Genomic DNA, 17,856 nt, shown 5'->3' on the forward strand with positions numbered 1-17,856 from the left:
CAAGACACACTCAGATGGCTCCCGGCCATGGAAGCAGTAATCATTCCAGGGAAAATCAAGGAAGTACTGCTTGAGGGCCTCCCAATCCGCAGCTCCAAAGTGCCAGAGACGACGTTTATTTGGAGGGTCCGCAGGCCGTACCGGAGCGATAGGACAGGTTAAGGTGATAAGGTTATGATCGGAGGAGCCCAACGGAGAGAAAAGATTAACAGTGTAAGCAGAAGGATTAGTTGTAAGAAAGAGATCAAGTATGTTGGAGCTCTCTCCAAGGCGGTCAGGGATACGGGTAGGGTGCTGTACAATCTGCTCTAGGTCATTAAGGATAAAAAAGATGTAGGCTTGTTCACCAGGTGGATCCGTGAAAGGAGAGGAGAGCCAAAGGTGGTGGTGAACATTGAAATCTCCAAGAATGGAGATTTCAGAGAACGGAGAAATGGATAGAATGTGTTCCACTGTAGAAGTAAGATAGTCAAAGAATTTTTGATAGTCAGTAGAATTAGGAGATAAGTAAACAGCACAGATATATTTAGTCAGAGAATGACAGGAAAGCCGAAGCCAGAGTATAGAGAATTCAGAAGAATCGAGTTCAGGAACACGAGAGCAAGATAAGTTGTTGCGTATATATACACAACAGCCACCTTTGGCTTGTTATTAATAACCTTGACAGTTATTAATGATACAGCGGACCTGCACACATTGTTGGGAAGCCAAAATTGCAGCATCAGCAGATCTGTTCGCGTGAATACGTTCCACAATTTCTAGTGTGCACGTGTGTATTTTTTTTTTTTTTTTGCTACCTCCAGACGATTATGTTCACTATATGAGAGCCACGTAGTAAAGAAGAAGTTAATAAAGGCTTTTCCGGTATGTAATCCTTCCAGTTTAAAAATCTCTCCTGGTATGAATAATTTTGTCAAGAGTCAGCAAGGATAAATATTAAAATAGGTCCACGACGTGAAGGCGTACAGGTGGTGTGGCAGTGTTTACATCGTGTAATACCACAGTGTGCGTTGACCGTCACCTGGTAGTGGAAACTGTGCACTACGATAGCCTCTTCTTGGCCTTCTGTACCTCGAAAAAGGTATTGTAATTTATGATTTCCTGTCACCGCGTTAATATTTTTGCAATACTCAAATGACATTTGTAAATGAGGATACATTTTTTGTTGGTCGGGGTACTCACTCTCCACGCACTTGATGTAGTGCCACCTTCATGTGACTGCAAGCAGTGACAAACCAGTTGGTTTCCTGAAGCCCAGGAGACAATTTAGTACGTTGAGTGGTAATCATATCACTTGGTGGTTCAGTGGGTAAAGGCGCTGCAGACAAATGAAGTTTGTATGGGTTTAAAAGCTTGTTGTTCACATAATGGCACTCAGGGTCGGACGACTAATCAATCTTGCTTTAAACGTCTGGACAAAATAGCCTAGCTCCGAGCCCCTTCACAATTAATGGAGCGATAGACAATTAACTGTAAATTGACAGTGAAAATTAAGTCACTGTTGTTGAGTATGTGATGTACTTTATGCTGCTGTAACCCTGTGACCATGAATAAGGAGGAAAATAATTTACATAAATATTTTAACCCACCGTCATTTACATAACCTTGATGTCCATACGGGATATATGTAGTGAGTCGCTTGCGAAATGCCGATTTACGACGAAAAAGCTTGAATATTCTAAGCACTATCTAAAAAAAAAAAAAAAAAAAAAAAAAAAAATCTCTTTAACCTTTGCATCCCAGCATACTTTTACCAGTCGATGCCAAGGTTAGCCGTTTATGGAGGGAGGCTGTTTTTTTTTCCCCTCATAAACGTGTGTGAAAATAGTACAGAATCCCCGGCTTTCATATCAACAAGCCTCCTGAAAGACCTCCCGCAGCCCCATTTATTACGCCATTCATCTTGCCTTCAGTAAACCTTCCCTCACAGCTTTTCAGTACCCAACCCTATTCAACACTTTTCTTTCCCCTTTTCCCTCGTCTCCCACACTCTTCCTAACACTCCCAGGCTCCTGAAACACACTCTCAGATGAATAACATCTTCTGGTGTCATTTTGACCTTAATATTATTTGCCCCGACGATGGGAGGGTTCAGTATTAACACTCTCAGGCTCTGAAGACTCATTTTCAGCTGCATGAGATCGTCGGACGGTAGTTGGAATAAAATACGAGAAAAGACACGATCACAAGAAAACTAACTTACATTTTTCGTTACACCTGCTTGCAATCATAGGTAAGTAAACAGCAGCAGGTTTATTGGTCCTGTAGAGTCTTTTAGCAGCTGTTACATTTTCCTCCGTATTTCTCATTCCCTTTATACTGTTCCGTCAATTCCTTCCCAGTTATTTCTTTAACATTCCTTCTCTGACAAAAATCCTTACCTAATCAACATGTCCTTACCTAGTTCATTTCTGTCCCCTTTCCTTGTACGCGTACCTTTACTTCCGAATTCCCTTTCTTAGGCTTCATCGTCCCCGTGTATTTCCTTTCCACTTCTGTTATCGTCCTTTCCTTCCTGTTATTTCTTCTTTACCACCTTTCTCTTCATGTCTTCACCTCGTTGATTTCTTTCTTTCTCCCTTTTTACTTCTAATCTTTCATTTCCTCCTCTCCTTGCCTCCTAGATTTCCCTCTCATCTTCCCATATTTTTCAGTTTTTCTCTTCCTTCGTTACCCTTCCTGTCTAGAAGCAGATACTCCTTGTTTCACGTTATCTTTCCTCACTGAAACTACACACACATTGTACTTCTTCCCTTTTCTCTGCAGCCTTCTCATGCCTTCCCTTCTTTTTTTCTTTGCCATCTTCTCAAACTTCTCTATAATTTTTCTCCGTGCTCGCATATCCCCCCCTCCCCATTTTTTTCATTTCTTTCTCTTTCCTAACCCTTCCTTCACAGCTGCTTTCCTTTCACCACTCTAAAGGTCGTATCCTAGGTGGCATACGTGACTTCGCAATACAATTTTCTTTCCGATTTATTTTGCACATCATACCTAAAGTCTCGTTTTTCTCTTTATCTAATTCATTTGTTTGTTGTATGAGCGTACTTTGCCTTAAAAACGTACAAGGGAATAAAAAGGTGTAATAGGGCGAATAAATCGCTGAGGAACAGGTGTTACAAGGTCTCCTGTGGCATCAGGAATACGACCTTTACTCCCATAGTCCTCCCACGTCACCCTCTTCATCCCAGTCCAGCGTGCCTTGTATACAGATTCATTCCTCATTATCTCACCGTCTACACATCCCTCCTTCTCCCACATTATCTCAGTTTTACCCACCATCTTTTCCCCTACATTATACCCTTCCGCGAACCCTATACCACTCACCTCTTTGGTTTCCCTCTCCTTCTTCATTCCCTCTCCTTTCTCTCTCTATTCCCTCCCCTCGTCCTCTCCATTCCCTCCCCTCGTCCTCTCCATTCCCTCCCCTCGTCCTCTCCATTCCCTCCCCTTGTTCTCTCCATTCCCTCCCCTCGTCCTCTCCATTCCCTCCCCTCGTCCTCTCCATTCCCTCCCCTCGTCCTCTCCATTCCCTCCCCTCGTCCTCTCCATTCCCTCCCCTCGTTCTCTCCATTCCCTCCCCTCGTTCTCTCCATTCCCTCCCCTCTTAAGCTTGCTTCCGTCTCAGTCTAACGTCTCTCTTCTTTACCTCTTAACCTTGATACCTTCTGTCTTTCCCCTCAGTTTTAATTCTCTCTCCTTTTCCTCTCAACATTGCGTTCCTCTCCCTTCTCTCTCAGCCCAACTCATCTCTCTCTGCCTCCCTCCTCGTATCTTTCCTTAATCCCATCCTTTCTTCCGCCCTCACCTTGATCTCTTCTGCCAGTCAAGTTACAGTCTTGCATTCCCATTCTCTCCTTTAAACACTGGGAAATCTATCAGTTTCTTTAACTTATTTGAGCCCAGTGTCCTCAGTATAGGACGGAACTGGGCATTTTCAAAAGTTTATAAAGAGGTGAATCCCGTGGTAGGGACCTATGAGCCTCGCGACTATGAGCCGATAGGCGGAGGCCGGTACGCTTAGTACCCTTCCAGCTCAATCCTTCACACAGGAACCCTGGGAACAACTGCGTCAATCTTACCCCTTACCTACCCGATTCTGACTGAGCTTTCAGTTCAAGTTCTCACTTCCCTTTTTGTCAACGCTTCTACTTTATTAGCATCCTTTGCATTCTAATTCACTTCTCCACCCTTATGCATGCCATTCTAACCCTAGTCTTTGACTCCCTCTCGCCATCACGTTTTTCCACATCACCTGCCTCTCTCATCACATACCCTTACATATCTCTACCTCTTCCCTCTCCTTAGTTCCCCTTCTCTCCGTCCGTCCCTTTATATTCCCCTTCTCCTCCACTTCTCTGAAATAACCAGAATATGGAAGTAATAAAAAAAAAAAAAAAAAAAAGGCTTTCACTTTATGAAGTCATAGGCTTATTCACAGCTCCACCTCACACGAAACGGGATAATACTGGAACACGTTCCTGCTGAAGTGTTCCTTTGTGTCCTCATGTCTTTGTTTACAGCTGTTGTTCCCGGCCCCCAGTGCGTTTTGTGGCAGTGAACGGGATAAGTGAGTCACGTTTTGGTAAAACAAAGAGTTTTTTTAAACTAAGAATCAAAGTCACTGGATCAACACAAAAATATCTCTCAGTGTTTTAGTCATGCTACTTTCACAAGATTTTATTCAGCTTCAAAAAGACCGCTAGTTTTAGAAAGGGTTGTTGAAGGCCACGTCTAACTCTATCTGTTCGAAAACTCTTCTAAACTGAAAATAATAGCTTGATTGCAGCACAAAAATGAAATTATATAACGTCATTGTAGTGAAAGAGTCAAGCTGATCCTGTAGAAGTAACACCACAAAATATTTTCCTATAAATCATTTGTGTGCTAAACTGAAAGTTATAATTTTCGTGGTTCACAGTTTATTTAATTGCAGTAATAACACAATTGCTGCCGACATCCCTGCACATAATTACTCTGATGCAACACCGAGATAATTATGTTGTGTTGCAGGTTGCCATTTACGTGTCAGATTTACTCCCGAACTTGTGATTTTATTTTATTTTATCCTTGCCTCTCGCAGACGATATTGTTCAGATCAAGATAGCACCCTAGAAGTTCAGGGATTGATGTAGTCTATTCATCTTCTCCAGTTCGATATGGTGAAAAGAAAATTGCATGAAGATCTGAAACACATTTTTAAACCATCGTAATGAAAAAAGTAATGATACTTGAATAGCTTACTTTAATTTTTAAGACAATCATAGCAACTCTCTGCCCATTGAATCCAATTATCTTTTTTTTCTGTTTCTTATAAAGGGAGTCTTGGATTGAAGAGGCCAATAAAGGCTGTCTTTAATCTCACTTCTTCCAAAGTTAGTACTAAAGATGGAAAAGGCAAAACTCAAGTTTAATAATGATCGCGTTCGTCGACCGAGTGACCTGTATCGCGCCATGCATCCGTCGAAGGGGAAGGACAAGGAAATGGGAGTGGTGAGCAAAGGAGTAAGTGGAATAAGCTGGAAATTTGGTGGACGGTGGTGTTGGGAAGGATTATATATATATATATATATATATATATATATATATATATATATATATATATATATATATATATATATATATATATATATATATATATATATATATATACAGTAGATGAATGTGTGGTCCATTTCCTTGAACATCATGTTTGTTACCCTATATTATTTTGTGCTTTTTCTTTCCTTATTTCTACATACAGTTTTACTGTATCTAGTTGGTAGTAGTTATGTTGATGATGATGATGATGATGATGATGACGATGATGATGATGAACACTGTACAACGACAAATCCCCCGTAGGCACCGGGTTTAGATCACGTACATAAACACCAAAGCTCTATATTTGAGGATCACAAGGTTCATGAAATATTGGAAAATGTAAATCCCCATTATTCATAGACGTGTCAGGAAAACCACACGCCGTAAAGAAGTGAAATATGTGAGCTTACCCTGTCAACCTCTTCTTCATCTTCATCATCGTCTTCTTCTTCTTCTTTTTATTATTACTGTTATTATTATTATTATTATTATTATTATTATTATTATTATTCATAGTAGTAGTAATAACAGTAGTAATAATACTGCCATGTTGAGAAGTAAGACACTTTCTGTTTTAGCCGAACCACTTGCACTGACTAGTATATCATATGCTAGTGAGGTGGGGGTCAGACGAAGGAGATGAGTCTGAGACTAAGTGATAAGTGAAGGTGTGGTGGTGTGGGAATAAGGATGGCTACTGGAGGTGGTTTTGTCGTGGTCACCCTCACTGGATGGACATGAGGCAATACACAACTACTGTACAACTTATTCACAAGTGTTCCACCATACCCAGTCTATATTTATTATTACTTATTGCCTCCTCACCACAATGAGCTTTTCTCATACTTGTACTGCCGCCAGACGATTTTATTCAGTTTAGCGGACACCTCGCCTGGGGAAGGGGTTGGCAGTCTTCAATATTATCATAATTATACCTTCCATGTCTTACACTTGCTGCTTCACACGATTTATTCAGCCAAGACATGAACACTGTAGTGAGGTTTATATATTGTCTTACTATGGTGCAGTTCAAGTACAACTTTATTTACTCGCTGTTACGTCATACAATGTTTACCAAAATCAATATTTTTTATGTACACAAGAATGGAAATAAATACTTATGTTATAACTAAGAATAATAAGACACAAGTACCTTTGATGAGTTAATGAGATAATTGGGCTGAAAAGGGAACAGTTATAAATTGAGTACCCTAAGTACAGCAATAATATAATACATACTGGTATAAGAACGTGTATGTGGGATAGAAAATGTTAAAAACTGCCCAAGAGAATAAATAATTTAACAAAATAAATCCTTGAAGATAATGTTATAGTGGATGAAACGAGAGACATGATGTTTGAAACCAGGACTGAAGAAATAATACAAGAAGACAGCTCTAATATGAAAACTAACAGCGTCGATTTAGATTTTAGAGTTATATAGAAGTTTACTGTTAAACTTAAAACATTTTGTGAAAACTGTATATGGGACAGGTTAATTGCTGCCATATTTTGGCAGTAAGTGTTTCTTAAAACAATTGTTAAAGCTGTGTGTTGTCGGAATATTGTGTATTAATTTGGTACCGGTAGTGCATTATAAAGTTTGACTGTATGGTGGCGAATGCTAGTTCGAACTTAGATCATCAAGACTATACGTAAGTTAGTATTTCTAAACGATACCCATATCTGCCTTCTATCGTGTAGTTGCTATTATGGTGTGTGACTTCATTTACACACCTGTAGACGATTGTGTAACATACTACAGTAGATTATTTAAGGGAGGGAGGCAGGAGGAATATATCTTTGTACACCATATAAGCTGTAAGTAAAGTTATTTAGCGACAGTTTACGAAAACGACCAATGTCTGTCACCAAGTTTAGTAATAACCGTTACTTTAACACCAATTATATTGTGGCTGCCAACATACTGTATTCAGCCTATGAGAGGTCTCTTACAGAATGGGTTAGACTCTCCATTAAATCCTTCAACAGCATGATTTAATTTGTATTTGGCTGACACTGGATGATATTCAGTTAAGGAGTATTTTCTGTCAGTAAAAAGACTATGGCCAAACCAACTCACCTGATTATTTACACATATGAGGTGCAGTCTTGTTTTCAGACAGAAGATGGGTCGTCATGATGTACTCGTGATGTGCAGAAATAACATGATCTTCAGCAAGTCATTCTGTATATGATCAATGGTTTTGCAATTATGAAAAAAAAAAAAAAAAAAAATCCAACAGGTACACTCATAATTAATAATCTCTGACCAGAGATGCGTAGTGTTATGACCACAGACGAGCCACGCATTCGAACACAGCCTCTACACTACTGGGCGGGGCAAAGAAATGTAACCAGGTGAATTGAAGCGTCCTACTCCTCATATCTCTGATATTACCATATTTTAATGGCTTCTCTTCCATAACATTGTAATTTGCGTTTATTGAGAGGGGCTGACATTTCTTCAATCAGTCTGTAACTGGGCAAGTTCCAAGAAGTAAATAAACATGTGCCACTATATATGGGTATTGGCATACACCGTAATAATCATTAATGAATTAACGACATTAATTGGCACATATTTTGACCAGTGGGGGCATGCAGCTAAGACGTCACGTCGAAATAGCGCAACCATTCCCACTGGATGGTAATGGGGCCTGTTATCACTAGGGGAAAAAAAAAATCAGTTCAAAAGACTAAGTAATGTCTGAATTGGCAGAAAGGCAGCCTGCAGTCTTAATGGACCCAGGATCGAATCCCGGCTAGGGCAAGGAACAGTTTAAGGATTTGAATTTCATAAAAGCAGACTTCATTGCTCTACCAGAAGACTCGCCGAAATGTCGTAAAAATACCCCCGCTAATACCAGTACACCAGTCCGGTATGAGACAGCCCTAGCATGTATTCAATATGGTGGATGTTTGCGCCAAAGTGGTGACATGTGGATGTGTGTAGGAGGACTACTGGGCCTTGGGATAAGCCCTGAAGCCTTTGCCCAGAGTTAGGCTCACCATACGACAGTCCCGATTCTGGGCAGCTGTCCCGGTGTCCCGGCAATTTTCCGTAATGTCCCGGAGACAGACAGACAGGCAGACAGAAAGACCCTTCAAAATTACTGCTTCAACTTAGGCTGTATTCACATCACCTAGGGTTATGATTGGGGGAGAGTGTTGGAAAGTATAGTCGTGACTGGCTGATGTAGCTACCCCTCTGCCTTGCTATCCAGTAAGAATGTAGAGTTGAATATTGATGGAAACAAACATGCCTTTTACTTACCAGTCAAGTTGGTGGTGTGATCGTGTGAAAAGCTCGAGCTCGTGTGCGCAATAATATCGTTTTTATTTTTATTTTCAGCAAGTATACCTGGACTCATGTACTATTTCTGTAATTTACAGTGAAGTAAAAGGAGAAGGCATTGGAAAATCAGTGCAGGAAGGCTTGGCAGTTTTTATAAGGAACTTGATTTTCTGCTGACTTTGCTTGAAGAAAAAGTGTCTGACCGAGGTTTGTATAGTTGTAACATTTTCCTCACCAGAAAGTTAGAATTATTTGGAAATCGAACACTACTATCGTCAACACAGATGGCTTTTACGACGATGTATATTCAGTATTTCAGTTTACTACTGTCTCTGTTATTTTTTTTTTCCCAGAATCAACCTAGTTTGTATTAGCAGCATACAAAAAGACATTTGACGTGGTTGACAAAATAAACCACTGGGGAAGAAGTGCAACGAAATGTAAGGCAACGACGATACAAACCATTTTTTTTTTTCCTGCCGTGACAGTCTTCTCTCTTTTATTGCGGCAGGTTTCAAGTATTACAGAATCCAATCTCTATGTCTCGTGCTCTCTTTCTCCCCTCCCTCTTTCCCAACAGTCCATCCAGTCTTGACCATACATCCGTCCCTTCCACTTTCCATCCATCCAGTTTCTTTCAGTCTGAAGCCATCCATTCCATATTTCCCCCATCCAAAACCATCCATCCAATCCTGACCATCCATCTGTATTTTGTATTACCCTCCAGTCATACAGTTCCTTCCATCCAACACCATCCACCATCATTATCATCCACACCAGCCTTATCCACTTTCCCGGCGCCTTAGTCCACACCTCTCACTACATCACTGTCATCGGCTTTCCCTGTCATCAGTCTAATTGCGGTTCATTATTTCTCTATTTGTCATTTTATTTATTTTCATCTACGAGTATATTTCTGTAAGGCCACCAACCTCCTTCAGTTTTATCTAATTATGTCCCTTTATTCAATGTATCTTAGGCGCAGTAGGTCTTAATCGGATACACACACTGTCATACCAACATGTCTAATCTTCAGGACCACTATGATGATTTCATGACATATATGTGGGTTTTGTGGAATATCAGGGAAGAATGGAATTATGATTATTAGTCAACTTCCATACCACTTTTCCACTTTTGGCCTTTTCACTGACCACTTCATTCCTCCAATTCCATCTTTTCCTAACCGGCAATCATTCCTCCCTCATGCATCATACTGTCCCATGTTTCCCATGTTCCTACTTACCTTTGTTTAGTAAAGCCTAATCTCACTCGGCAAAACCCATTATGTTCTTCCCAACCTTCTGCAGCCTTATCTTTCTGTAGGATATCACGTAATTTATTTTTGCCTCACCTCTTAGGTATCATGTCCTCTGCCCCACTTTATCGTCGTCTTTACTTTCTTATCTCTTGCCAGTGGCTGTTTATCTGTCATTACTGTCTTTTATATTACTCCTCTTACTCACATTCATACTTTCTTGTGATTACTTTTTCCTTTCATACATCCCCAGTCATCCCTAAGCCAACATTCCATCCACCTATCCATCCATCCACCCCATCTTTCTGTTCATTTATCTATCTATCCTTAAGCAGTCCTTCGTCCATTTCCAACCATCCTTCCATTCCTTTCCAACCAACTTCCTGTTCATCTCCAGCCATCTTTCCATCCACCCCAACCATTCTGCCATCCATCCGTCCATCCATTCCCAACCATTCTCCCATCCATCTCTCCATCCATCCTCAACCATTCTCCCTTCCATCCGTCCATCCATCCCCAACCATTCTCCCATCCATCCGTCCATCCATTCCAAACCATCCTTCAGTTTATCCCAACCATCCTTCCAACCATCCTCCACCAGCCCTCCATCCAAGCTGTCCGTCCATCCATTTCCCGATCAACCCACCATATTTTCCTTCATTCTCATTCATCCATCACTTCGGCACGAATTCCTAGCAAGATACTTTGAGCTGTATCATTAATAACTGAACATGCTTAGCAGCGGCAACACCCTCATTTTATAACTCTAATTATAAATGGTATATGAAAGGGTTCGATCGATTCCCACTGTGCATGACGCATTTAAAAACGAGACAGAAACGTCAGGCTGCCTGTGTTTTCCATCATGCCTATTAAAATTATGTAAAAAGAAATAGAGGATTGCCTCCAAAAAAGCCTCGGTTCAATTTTTCTTAATGGAAACTTTGGTCTTCTTTCCTTTCTCGCTTATGATCTTGGTACTTCTAGGTCAGCTCGTCTGCCTATATTAAGAAACCATCTATTCGGAAATGTAAGGTGTGCTCACTCTGTGTGGACATGTTTATGTTTATTAGTGTTAAGTCCATCATATCGTTTTATCAACCATCGTTTGCATTCGTCCTTCCATTCTTCAGTACTTATCCGTCTCTTTATCACTTTCGTTCCTTTCATCCCAACCTTTGCTTCTGTCCATAGCTACTCACCCCTCACGCCGGTTCTCCTGTGTGTTGAGACAGGCAGAGGAAAATAAACTGACGGGGAGAGAGAGAGAGAGAGAGAGAGAGAGAGAGAGAGAGAGAGAGGTAAATAAGTAAATAAATGCGTGGTGTCAGCAGCCACAGGATAGGTAACCGTGTATAGTATACCACCCTTTAAACCTTATAAGGCTCCCTAAGGCACTCCAGGACCCCCTATGACCCTTATAAGGCTCCCTAAGGCACTTCAGGACCCACTGTGACCCTTATAAGGCTCCCTAAGGCACTCCAGGACCCCCTGTGACCCTTATAAGGCTCCCTAAGGCACTCCAGGACCCACTGTGACCCTTATAAGGCTCCCTGAGGCACTCCAGGACCCCCTGTGACCCTTATAAGGCTCCCTGAGGCACTCCAGGACCCACTGTGACCCTTATAAGGCTCCCTGAGGCACTCCAGGACCCACTGTGACCCTTATAAGGCTCCCCAAGGCACTCCAGGACCCACTGTGACCCTTATAAGGCTACCTAAGGCACTCCAGGACCCACTGTGACCCTTATAAGGCTACCTAAGGCACTCCAGGACCCACTGTGACCCTTATAAGGCTCCCTAAGGCACTCCAGGACCCACTGTGACCCTTATAAGGCTCCCTAAGGCACTCCAGGACCCCCTGTGACCCTTATAAGGCTCCCTAAGGCACTCCAGGACCCACTGTGACCCTTATAAGGCTCCCTGAGGCACTCCAGGACCCACTGTGACACTCTGGCCACATATACCTGCCATTACACACCTACAAGTACTGGTTGTCCCACTCAGGTGCTCTAGAGCCGGAAAGAAGCGCAGAGGTGAGGTTTTCTTAATTAGCCTGTTATGAAATTACCTGAGGTCTTTGAAGTTCTTTCTTGAAGCCTTGAGAGAGAGACAGACAGACAGACAGACAGAGACAGAGAGAGAAAGAGAGAGTGAGAAAGAGAGGATGGAAAGAACAGGTGTTTGCGTTCGTTTGTTTGATAAATAATATATATATATATATATATATATATATATATATATATATATATATATATATATATATATATATATATATATATATAGGTCGGGGCGCTCACCATCCACTCACTCGATGTAGTGCCGCTCTCGGGTGTCTGCCCTTTCCTCTCCTCCATCCTTCTTTCCTTCCATCCTCTTCTTTCTTTCTCTTCAGATCACGTCTCCTCCCTCCCTCTTTTTTCCCCTCCCAACCCTCCCTTTACCCTTCCTTCCATTCCTTCCCTTAACCCTTCCTTCCATTCCTTCCCTTCACTCATCCATCCACTCCTTCCCTTCCTTCGTCCTTCCTCCGTTCCTCTTCTCTCTCCTTCCCTCTCATAATCCATCTTTTCTTCAGACCAATTATTTTCCCTCACTTTATTTTTTTCTTTCTTAACGACCACTTTTCTTTCCTTCCACCCTCTCCTTCTTCCGGTCGTTCTTTACACCTCTCTCTCCTTCCATTCTCTATCTATCTATCTATCTATTGCCAGACGCCTCAATCCCGTTTGGGGTGGCCAAAAACAAATCGCCTCCAAGTCGCCCTGTCCCCCGCCATTTCACTGCCCTGCTCCCAACTCACACCCCCCTCTCTCATATACCTCTCCACCCCATCCCTCCATCTCATCCTCGGCCTCCCCCTCCCTCTTCCCTCCTCCACCTCACTCACATAAACTCTCTTCGTCAGTCTTTCACCCTCCATCCTCTCCACATGGCCAAACCACCTCAGTGTGTTCCTCATAACGCTCCCTATCACATCCACATCAACACCACAACGTTCCTTTATATCCTCATTCGTCAGCCTATCTCTCCAATTGACACCACAGGCTCCTCTTAAATAACTCATTTCCACTGCTCTCACTCTTGACTTGTGTCCTTCCAACAACGTCCAAGCTTCACTTCCGTACGTTAGAATTGGTATCACAATACTGTCATGTAGTAACTTTTTCACTTCCATGCTCACTTCCCTGTTTCTTATCACTGCTTTCAAAGAACCAGCAACCTTTCTTCCCTGCTGTACCCTTTCAAGCACTTCACCCTCCAAACCTCCATCCTTACTCATCACACTACCCAAGTACTTAAACTTACTCACATTTTCCAATTCCTCACCATCCAACCTCGCTGTACATTCACTCACTTCACCTCTCTCAAAGACCATCACTTTACTCTTCCCTACATTCACCTTCAGATTCCTTTTCTTACACACTCTCCCAAACTCATCCACGAAGCCTTGCAGCTCCCCTTCGTCTTCACTCACCAACACAGTATCATCTGCAAACAACAGTACAGGTAGTTTCCAAACACTATCCTCTCTCACCAGGGCCACTCCAACATCCACTACCCTACCTTGTACCTCTTTTATTACTCCATCCATGTACAGATTGAACAACCATGGAGACATGACACATCCCTGTTTCAACCCAACTTTCAAAGAGAAAAATTCACTTAGTTCACCATCCACACGCACTGCAGCCTTCGCACCATTGTACATACTCTTCACAGCATTCAACAACTTCCCTTCTACTCCATATTCTTAACACTTTCCACAATCCTTGTCTGTCCACCCTGTCATATGCTTTCTCCAAAGCCATGAAAGCCGCATACAACATCTTTCCCTTCTCGAGAAACTTTTCCACTAAAGATCTAAGAATGAATATCTGATCTACACAACCTCTTCCCTTCCTAAAGCCTCCCTGTTCTTCTCCAACTAATTTCTCTGTTCTTTCTCTAACTCTGTCAATAAGTATCCTACCATATACTTTTCCTATTATACTAAGAAGACAAATGCCCCTATGATTACCACACACTTCTTTTTCCCCTTTTCCTTTTTAGAAGGGAATAATTATACCTAACTTCCAATCCTCTGGGACTCTACCTTCCTCCCAGGCCAATCTGCACATCTTCCACATCCATTCTACTACTATCTCTCCCCCATGCTTCAGCATTTCACCACACACTCCATCAATTCCTGGGGCTTTCCCAGATTTAACTTTCTTCATTGCTTCCACAACTTCTATCCTACTGATTTCTTCCTGTCTTCTCACCTCCCTCCTTCTCCCAGCCATTCCCCAGCCACTTATACTCGCATTACTTCCATCCTCTACGTTCAACAATTCCTTAAAGTGTTCTCTCCATCTGCTCACTTTTTCTCCCTTCTCCACTAGTAATCTACCATTTTCATCTTTCACTCCCCTGCTAACTTCATTTCCACCCTGTCTTACTCTTTTCACCTCTTTCCAGAACATTTTCTTACAGTCCCTCCACTTTACACTTAAATTCCTTCCAAATTCCTCACCCACTCTCTTCTTACTCTCTCTTACTAATTTTTTCACCTCTCTCTTTCTTTCTACATATAACTCTCTCTTCCGCCTCTCAACTTCTTCCACGCCCCTATTTCTCATCCATTCATTGTATGCTTTCTTCTTTTATGCCACAGCCTGTTTCACCTCTTCAGTCCACCACGCTGTTCCTTGCACCCCCCTCCGTCTTCTTTTCCTTCCACACACCACATCACATGCTGCACATATTTCTTCTGTAAATATGCTACACACACCTTCCACGTCTCCCATCTGCTCCAATTCATATTTGCCCAATCGTTCCTCCACTTCTCTCTTATACTCTGCCTTTTTCTCATCCTCTTGTAACCTTTCCACTCTCCTTGCAACTACTCCTTCCTCTCGTCTTTCCCTTCTTCTATTTCTCCATTCTAATTGGACCTTGATTCTGGCCGCCACCAAGTAGTGGTCAGAAAGTCCACTCCCCCAACCTCTATAAACTCTTGCATCCATTACACATCTTCGCATCCTTTCATCCACACACACATAACCAATCATTGCCTTCCTTTCATTCAGTTCACCACCCACCCTTCTCATCACTCGCCATGTATACCTGTGGATCATTTTATGCCTGAAGAGGGTATTGGCTATCACCAACCCCCTTCCAGCATAAATGTCCACTAACGCACTCCCATTCTCATCCATCTCAGCAGGCACACCCCACTCACCAACTATTCCATCCACCTTCGCATTCCCAACTTTACCATTCATATCACCAATCAAAAACACTCTCTCATTCCTTCCAAACTTTTCCATGCACACTTCCACATTTGTCCAGAACTCTTCTCTCACTCTTCTAGCACGGTCTTGCGTTGGCGCTTACACACACACAATCGCCCACATTTGTATTCCAACTTTCAACTTTACCCACACAATCCTTGACCCAACTGATCCATACTGTCTTATGCTCTTCTTCCATCTTTTACTCACAACTATACATACTCCTTCCTTCGCCCTCCTTCATTTCACTCTTTCCTTCTTCCGCTCGTTCATTGCACCTCTCCTTCCATCCATTTTGTTCATCCTTACTTCTTTTTTATTACGCATTCTTTCTCCCTCTCTCTCCTCTTCCCCATTCTCTTTCTTTTCGACCACTTTTCCTCCTTAACTCCTTTCTCCTTTCCTCCCTGGCACCTCACCTTCCTTCCTGCCTCCCTCTCTCCCTTCCCCTCTTCATTATACTCCTCTCACCCCTAGACGCTATTCTTCCCTCATTCATAAACTTTCTCTGATTTCCCACATTCTCTCTCTTTACTTCCCTTTCCTTTCTCCTCTTCCGTTTACCTCTCTTTCCTTGTTATAATTTCTTCCGAATCTCTCCCCCTCACTTTTTTCTCCATCCTCTATCCCTTTGCTCCTCCTCGTCTTCTTTTTTATCATTCTTCCCTTCCTGCTGTAATGTCTTTTTTTCCTCTTTCCTTTCCACTTTCTTCCAATTCACTGTCTTTTTCTTCCTTTCCTTTCTTCCTATCAGTCGTTCCTTTCCTCCTTTTACCAATATACTATTTTTCCCTTCCTTTCTCCCACATATTCTCACTTCCTTCTACCAGACAATACTTTCTTCCTTCTCTTCACTCCAGCCACACTACTTTTCCTTCCTCCCACACTTTCTTTCTTTCTCTTCCCTCTTCCCTCCCCTCTTCCTATCTCTGCCACCCGAGAAACGAACAAAGTCTCTCTCCTTAGGATTACTGTCCAGCGAAGGTAAACTAAGAAGTAGAATAAATGGAATATCAGACGAACTTTTATCTCAGTCTGTACATCCTTATCCTGCGTCTTAAATTAAACCAGACATAATCTCTTCCATCAGTTTCTTCCCTTGGCCTCCATCTCACCTCCTCCTCCTCCTCTTCACCTCACTCACTTCCATCCTTTCTGTTCCTCTCCTCCTTCTCCTCTTCACCTCGCTCACTTCCATCCTTTCTGTTCCTCTTGCGCCCTTCCTCCCCCTTCCTTGCCCTTGCTTCTCTTTAGCACACACTGTGTTATGTGCTTTCTCCCATTGTATTGAAATTCTCTCTCTCTCTCTCTCTCTCTCTCTCTCTCTCTCTCTCTCTCTCTCAAAGCATGCACAGTTTGTTTACCCGTTCTTCGTATGGCAGATTTCTAAGTGATGGGATCATTTTAGTGACACTTCACGGGGACCACTACTGTTCAGTTTTGGGGGTGTGGTCTGGCTAGTGACTTATATAAGTTTAGAGATTATATTGGTTATTTTGTGATTGAAGCTCTGATAAAGCCGAGCATTTTGTTGGCCTCGTTACTGTACACTCTTGACAGGATTTCAGATCGTTAACTCTTAGGAATCTTTTGTCCTTTACTAATGCCACTGGGGTATCGGACATGCGGTACTCATGGTTTTTATGTTTTGCCGCCAAATTTCATTACTTTATATTGTTGTGCATTAAATTTCATCTGCCATTTTCACTCCATTTTATTCAGTTACCCAAGTTATTTTTGATGGGTGCACAGTTGGCTTTGTCCTTTATTCTGCCGCCAATTTTTGTGTCAATTGTAAACTTGGATACCTTGGAAATGAGTTTATTTTCTAGATCATTAGCGAAAATAGTGAAAAAATAAAGCTAGAACCGACCTTTAGGGAACTGCTAATTGTCCTCGCTCTCGCTCGGACAACTTACTTCAGCTGAAATTTACTTAACAGTGTTATGAAATGTTCAACTTGGACTGTAAAAAAGTATCCCCCACCATTTGGGGAGATCTCTGTATGCTACTCAAGTACAGGCTGGGGTGTAAAAAAGTAATGTATCCCTTACCATCTGGGGAGATCTCTGTGGGCTACTATCGCCATTTGGGGAGATCTCTAATACCATTAAGGTGTGAAATATTACTAGTATGTGTCAAAATTCGCTCCGGGCGAGCACGGACACATTCCACAGCTTCAGTGTGGACGCGTGTTTCCTAGTAACATCTAGCCAGCCACATGATTTACCATTTACCACTACCCGGCGTTTACGATTTGTTAGCGTGTAATCAGTTTGAGATGCTGTGGGCTTTTAATTTTCTGTTAGTCATAATTGGGTGTATTTATCAAACACTTTCTGAAAATCTAAATACATGATGTTCGAAGGTATTTAGTGTCCTAATTACAGTGTACCTATATGTCTACGAGTTTGTAAGGCACGATGCATTTTTACAGAACGCGCA

The sequence above is a fragment of the Coenobita brevimanus genome, chromosome 63 (genome assembly GCF_032717465.1).
Source record: "Coenobita brevimanus isolate Jiangsu-jjx chromosome 63, ASM3271746v2, whole genome shotgun sequence".
Classification (NCBI taxonomy): Eukaryota; Metazoa; Arthropoda; class Malacostraca; order Decapoda; family Coenobitidae; genus Coenobita; species Coenobita brevimanus.